Source organism: Prionailurus viverrinus, chromosome B1 (assembly GCF_022837055.1).
Source record: "Prionailurus viverrinus isolate Anna chromosome B1, UM_Priviv_1.0, whole genome shotgun sequence".
In the NCBI taxonomy this organism is placed as follows: domain Eukaryota; kingdom Metazoa; phylum Chordata; class Mammalia; order Carnivora; family Felidae; genus Prionailurus; species Prionailurus viverrinus.
In genome coordinates, this window is record NC_062564.1 from 94,297,119 (window position 1) to 94,305,068 (window position 7,950).

The 7,950-nt window shown below is 35.4% G+C and overlaps 1 pseudogene; it reads right to left on the reverse strand.

Moving 5' to 3' along the window:
* Positions 1 to 6,570: 6,570 nt before the first annotated feature.
* LOC125163291 (60S ribosomal protein L7-like 1) lies at positions 6,571 to 7,541 on the reverse strand (annotated as a pseudogene).
* Between the last annotated feature and the right edge of the window lie 409 nt (positions 7,542 to 7,950).

The window sequence follows — 7,950 nt, forward strand, 5'->3', positions numbered from 1 at the left end:
TAGAAGCATCTGTGTCGATCATGTATCTAAACAGAGGTTTTAAGAGAAAAAAAATATTTAAGGAATTTAACGATACATACAGAATTTAGCAATATAAAACCAGAAATTCATTCCCAACACAAATAAGTGAAACTTTCTTAACAGCCAATAATTCAGAAGTAAAATTGGAAGAGATTTAAATTTTTCTACATCTAAAAAAATGTGTATTTAAATGTATTTTAGGGAGTTAACACCGAAAAACAGTCCACATCTTGTTGCAAAACATTATTAATAGCTTCCAAAATTGATTATGGGTAATTTTTAAAGGATGGGCACATGCCATTTTCAGAATTTTGAAGTATATTGCAGAGATATGTATTCATCTGTTTTAAAAGTTGTTTCGGTCCTAACAGGTATCATATGAACTAATGATTTCCTATGTATAAATCAGATAGTCTCTATTCTGATTGCTTTCCTCTCATAAATCTGCCTATGAGTATGTTTAGCCATTAATCAATAACTGTATGCTGATGGGCAAAATTCACTTATTTTTCCATAAGCACAGTTTTCAACTCTAACAATTTTATATAAACTTTTCACTCACATTGGTTCCATTGTTAAATTTTTAAAAATTAAAGAATAACATTTTAGCATAGGGAAATATTCCTTCGTCAAGTATTTGTCACAATGTCAGTCTCCATTGCAGTTGATGTTCTAAAACTTTTATTCTTATTTATTTATTATTACAGATTTTTAATAAGACAAATGGGTACTTGACAGAGAGAGAATCTATTGTTAATTTTTTTCAGGCATTAATATGGAAATTACCACTTATGAAGAAAATCAATTTGACTACTTTTTAAATTGTAAATGCTCACTTGTCATAAAACCTCAGGAAACATTAAAATGAAAGAAACACAATGATGAAGAAATGTAAGAGCTATGGGAAGGATAAATGTTTTCAAAGATGCAGAGAACCACGTGTAGAAGGGGAAAAGACATCTACGATTGTACCTACAGTACTTACAGGGGGAATAATGAAAATAATATAGAATAGAGGAAGAATCAGGCAGAGAAGTGGACCGAACAGGTGCCATCAGGAAAAGGAATATAGCACAGACCTTGCAGCCAAATCAACTGAGTTTGTGTCTTAAATTTGTCACTTTAGGGGCACCTGGGTAACTCAGTTGTTTTTGTGACTCTTGAGTTGGCCTCAGATCTTGATCTTGTGTGAGATCGAGCCCAGTGTAAGGCTCTGCTCTGGGTCTGAAGCCTGCTTAAGATTCTCTCCCCCTCCCCCACTCAAGCTCTCTCTTTCTCTCTCTCTCTCAAAAACAAACAAAACAAAACAAAACAAAACAAAACAAAACACATGTCATATTAACTTCATGATGTTTAAATGAATCCGCATCTGTAAAACCTTAGAAGAGGGAATGGCAAACTCCAGCCTGCGTACCAAATCTAGTCTACTATTTTCATAAATAAAGTACATTTAAACACAGCTGCATTACCTACTTATTGTCTATGGGTGCTTTCAAACTACAAACTTTCAAATTATACATTTATCTCACCAGAACTACATCTTTCTTTGCCTCAAAACCACGAATAGATTTTAATGATTCTAAAAGCAGACAAGGCTTCTACATTCATTATATTCTACATCTGTGATAACGTCCTGGAAACCACTTCAGAGGAAATGGACACTAGTTTGGTAGCACAGGTGCAACTATTCACAATCACCAGGGATTTCTTGGTGAATCCAAGATAGAAAATCATGCAAGTGGGTCTCACGAGTAATATTAAATTCATCACACATTAATCTTCTTTGTGCTTTCAGAGTCAAAATGGTAATGCATCTCTTTTAACCTTGCTGTCTATTCTAGAAATATTGTCAATACTAACAAGCATTTAAAATGTTACCACATATAATACACAGACATCAGAACAGAAAAAGATTATGCCATCTCCTTGAGATTTGCTTTTAAGTGAAATCATGTTCATACTGAATTTAATAGAAACAATTTCCTAACCCCCCAAAAAAGGTTTAACAATATTATAGACATGATGTCAACAGTTAGCAGTGTTGAGCAGAATTATAATAATTATAATAGTATTTTATTAAAAGTTTATTCTGTGGCAAACTTTATTAACCCATCATAAATGAATTACTTAATTTTTACTCATGATTATATTTTGAAATTGGTATACTTGTTATACATATTGTATACTGTGGACCTAAGACTTAGAGAGGTTATGCAAGCTTTCCAAAAACATAGAGCTAAAAATATCAAAGAATCAGAACTGGATATACTTTTATTAGATACGAGAGTGCAAACATCATTGAGCTATACTTCCTTTCTAGAACAAGGCATTTCCTTCCATGTGTCTTCTAAACATTTTTAAGTTCTTACTCACTATGTCAAAAATTCCTTATTTCATTTGGAGAGTTTATGTTAAAAATACCTCAAAGGTAAACTTTTCACAGTATACTGAGCTTTGGTAAAAACAATAGGCTGGTTGGTAATTTTGTATTTCTAAATTACTTTTACTAGATATGAATTTATAAAAATCTATGTGAGGTATAAAATATTAAGTTACAGCAAAACTGACCCATTCAAAACCCAGTTAAGAAAGAAAACACTATAGCTACCTTTGAAGAATCCTGTTGTTTTTTTTTTTTAACTTTTTTAAATGTTTATTTATTTTTGAGAGAGAGAGGGACAGAGCGTGAGCAGGGAAGGGGCAGAGAGAGAGGGAGACACAGAATCTTAAACAGGATCCAGGCTCTGATCTGTCAGCACAGAGCCCTACATGGAGCTCGAATTCATGAACTATGGGATAATGACCTGAGTTGAAGTCTGCCACCCAACTGACTGAGCCACCCAGGTGCCCCTGAAGAATCCTGTTCTAAATGGACATATCCATTCTCTCCCATTGTCTCTGTATAAAAAGATAACCATTCACTCCATTGTCTTTAGATAAATTGATAAATAGAATAATATAATAGATAAATAATGTTTATCACAATTGCCAAGATTTTATGTCTATCTATCTATCTATCTATCCATCTATCTATCATCTATCTATCTATCTATGTATCTATCATCTATCTCTCTTTGGGGGATACAAATCTATACATAATCTTGTAGTTACTTATGATATTATGTTTTTTAGCCTAAAAACTACATTATTAAAATTCCATTTCTTTCCACATGAAAACTAGTTATTCCCCCACTCTAAACAAACAAATAAGACATTTGTAAAATATGCAAACAAACTATTTTCAAATATTTCTCAACATGCATGCAGGGCTATGATCCCTATATAAAGGCAAACGTATAAGGAAGCATTATGTTCTCAGGTTAGAAGCAATTTCTAGACATTAGTGTAAAAATTGGAAATGCAAGTAGAACTGGGCAATTTTGTGGATTTAAGGAGTCAGAAATTAAAATCCAGGGAGGCCGAGGCAGCTAGATTTGCAAGATGTTACCTCAGAGAGGAAGCAGTTACACACACTTTGATACCCTTTATATGAATATGTCATATAAACTTATTCAGGTTCGAAGTGTCCTATAAATTCTTCATATATATGTGGAATTTCATAGTTTTAGTAGCACAACTAACCAGGCATGTGGCAAGCAGTAGCAATCAGGAATTCAAATGAAAGTTAAAATTAAACTCACAGTGATTGGTCTAATATAAACAACTCAACTGATGAAAAACTTGAATAAATACATACTTTGTAGGCAAGGCCAGTCATACATGGGTAATAAGACAATGGCCCCTTCTGCTGCCAAGCCCCTGCCAAATTCCCTGGATTCTGTTTAAAAGGTGAATTTTAATTTCAGAATCAGCTTTTTAAAAAAATCCAACCATTTGGATTTCATATATTGATGCAATTAATGTCTAAACAGTGTTGACAGATGTCTAAAAGTACAAGGTCCCAGAAAACTCTACTTTATTAAGGTCATTGATTATTGAATGAAATTGTAAATTATGATAGCATGAATATTTTACGTATTATATATAGACACACATATATATATTTATATTATGAAGTGCACATACATTTGTATATATGTGTACAAATTGTACACAATCCATGTTTATATATAGAATATCGGCTCCACAATTATCGCCTTATTCACCAACATTTGTACCTAGTGTTTTGTCTGTAACATTTCATAAATTGATATACTTTTGCTTCTCTCTCCATCTCCCTCTGTCATTCACTCACTTATCAGATACAGAAAAATATTAATAGACAAATATAACTCACTGTTTTAAAGAGAACATTTTAGATAGAAACATCATTAGTCAAGTAGTACAGTTGTGCCTGTAGCCACCAATGAACTAACATCCTTACATATTCATTGTACAGCTTAGTTGTCCTATGTGTACTGATAATTCTGAAGCATTTGTCCACATAGTATATTGCGGTTTGTCACTGTTTGTTAACTTGAGATTTCCAATACTAAGTAACTAAAAAATAAATATTTCAATTTTATACTTCTTAATGTTGTAAACTTATTTATATTTTATAGTTTATAAAATATATTGATGAAATTGTGCAAACAATATTTTCACCTAAATTTTCATATCATAGGATTCTGATACTTATTTATTCAATAATATTTTCTACTGTTAAACTATATGATAAACTGTAAAAATATTTGTTCAATAGTACTTACATGACAGGGATATTGGCAGCCAACATTTTAATAGAGATGACTAATTTTTAGGCAAACCTGTCAACAGTTGCATTATTATTGAAGAAATATTAAATGTGGAACAAAAACTAAAAATAAGAGTGAACTTTTAAAAAATTATAAAACTTATTTACTTAGAATTCTAAGTTAAAAACTTATTTTGCTTATCCCTTTGAACAACTGAGTGAGTGAGGCATACATGCTAGATTACATTAGCCCCATTTTTGCAGACAAGAATGGAAACAGTATTCCTGTATTTAGTATAAAACAGATATGAGACAGAAACTCTGGGCTTTCACACTCACAAATGCTCTTTTGCCGTTGCTTTTTGATATATCATTTTTAAGTAATTTGATTTCACAAGGCTTTAAAGTATAAGTGTAGGTTCTAACATCTATTCCTAGCAGGTTAACTCTTGGGCCAACCAACCTAATTAATTCCCTCATAACTGGGCACATTTTAAGGCATTGTTATACTTAATTTTTTTTATATTTATTTAAGTAATCTCTACCTCCCAACATGGGGCTCAAACTCACAACCCCAAGATCAAGAGTCACATGCTTCTCCAACTGAGCCAGTCAGGTGCCCCCAGCATTGTTATACTTCTAACTCAACCGCACAGCTATATTTGAGGGCCCCATGAGCCAAAGGTGCAGTAAAGCTTATCTTAAGGGATCAGGGGACACAATGTTTAAGCATGTTTTCAAGTCTTACCCTATGCCTGGCACACCCTCAGCAACTACTCAGATGTCAATTGAGGAAACAAAGTGAAAAGATCAGAGGAAGGCCCACCTAGGAGTTGGACACTGATGATAAACACAAGCAGTATCAGATCCTCTTTTTAGGTCCAATGTCTCAAGGAGCCCTAGTGTTGGTCTACTACATTGTTACCCACAGGTTAGAGAGCAATAATACTTTTGGAGTCTAGACTATGCAAGGAGAGGGTCCAATTAAGACTGCCTGGGGACTAACAGACCTAATGGTACTAATTTCATCTATGCCAAACCAAGAAACTACCATTCTGAAGCCCAGCAGAAATAAATGATGGGCATTTCCCTGAGGTAGGATCAGGGGGTTCAGGAATCTAGCACTCTGTTTCTAGTAGGAAACACCGAACTGGCTCCAAGGGAAATAAACTGTATTGGTAAGCTTTGGTCTTGCACAGGACATGAAACCAGAGGAGACTAACAAGGTTAGGGCCCAGGTGATCAGTCCATATAGTGCCAGACTTCCTCACATAAGGTGCATGAGTCCCTAAGAAGGTCTATGAACTTCAACACAAAAATTTGAGTGTGTCTATTTTCCTGGGAAAGGGTCCTTCCCTTTTCATAGACTCAAGAATAAGTAAAATCCTGAGCTAGAGAAAAGGACTAAGCCAATGGCAGGCTAGGATAAGGAAGCCACCAGATGTACTTCAGTGCGAGCCAAATCTGTGAACTCGCAAACCTGTCACTGAAAAGATAGAACACGGATTCACAGCAGAGACAACAGAGTTGTGTCTTTGTGTTCTTTGTAATTGTATTTCAAGTTCCTTCCAAAACAAGGTCCTGGGGATCCCCAGTTTCAAGTATGTTCTTGGGCTTGGTCCACTGCTGTCTTGTATTCATGCTTAGGAATTCATTTACCAATGTTAATCCCCAGGCTGGGAGATGTGACATAGAAGGACTCCCTCTTCCATGGCACGAGCCCTTTGCTGAATTCAACACAGAAAACACACTGGAACTTTTCCTTGGAACTGGGCTGTGATGAGAAGTGCCTGCCTGGAGCATCATCATCTTTTCTTTGGCCCCTCACTCTAGTTTCTGAAGATAAAGCAGAAAATAACAATTCTAAAAGATAAAACACATGCCTCCAATGTGCTGTGCTTTCAGATATTCTGGGTTTAATTCAGCTGCCTAGAGAGCTGATTGATGCGTTCACCTTGTTAGGCAGCTAAGCCCACTTCCTTGAGGAAGCCCACTCTATTCCTGGTAGCATGACAGGCCACTGAGAGATAGAAAGTACATAAGAACTCAAAGGTCACCTGGAATTTCTTCCCCAGAAAGGCAATTTCATGAAAGAGGTCTTCTAAGAAATAGCACCATACTTTCCCAGGTACTCCTCAGTCACTGTGTTGTCTGTCAAATGGATGGTTTTATTATTTTTTTAAGTTTATTTATTTATTTTTGAGACAGAGAAAGAGAGACAGAGAGTATGCACATGCACATGAGTAAGTGGGGGTAAAGGCAGAGAGAGAAAGAATCCCAAGCTGACAGCATGGACCCCCACACAGGGCTCAATCTCAGGAACACCATGAGATAATGACCTGAGCCAAAATCAAGAGACATTTAAGTGACTGAGCCAACCAGGCAACCCAGGGATGATTTTATTCTTGATCTTGGTTTGTCCACATTTCAAGATGAGTTCCCGGAAAGAGTTCAGATTTGGAAATCCCTAGTTCACATAAGTTTCCACTATATGCAGCATTTTTATGGTCTGGTGGGGTCACTCTGACAAAGATACCACTGAAAATCTGCAGGTGAAGCTTTGCAATGGTCCTCTACACCAGTGAACTCACTCTTAATCCTTTGATGCGCACAACAAAGGCCAAGGCACTTTATTTATCTGGCACTTCCAAGCCATGAGGTTTATTTCTAGTCATCTAAGTCACATCCTGTCATGTTGCTGCCTCCAGGAATCATGTAGGAACCATTCCAGTCATTTAAACTTGAGCTCTTTTCCTCTTTTCTGCTCTTTCTTGTCCAAAAGTGCCTGCTTTGCTTGAGTGGCTTTAAGGGCCTGATAAGCCTTCCTCTTTTTCAGGAGAGTGTCTGGAACCAAAGAGATCTTTTTTCTCCACTTTTGCTCCACCATGATTCTAAAGCTGCCAAGAGTGAGCTTTTAATGATGTTATAGCCCACATGGATTTAGTCATCAGCATTCATCTTGCAACAGGGCCATAGAAGTCAAGTGACTACAATAAGAGATGGAAACATTTCCCAAGTTCTTACATTTTCTTTTCCTTCTATAATGCATACTTAAGAAAAAGAGATAAAAGCCAACTTTCTCCCTTTTCTCCTTCATCACTTTCCAGATTTCATCATTTTACAAATTTTATTATTTCTATGTAATTAATGAAGTGTTTTGTGCTTTGGTAATTATCATTTGAGCCTCTTATATCTAAACCTTTTTATACTCCAAGAGCTTATGCAAGACTTTAATTTTATACTTTTTTATTCTAGTAATGTGGGAGTAATATTGCATGCATTTCACAGAATACTGA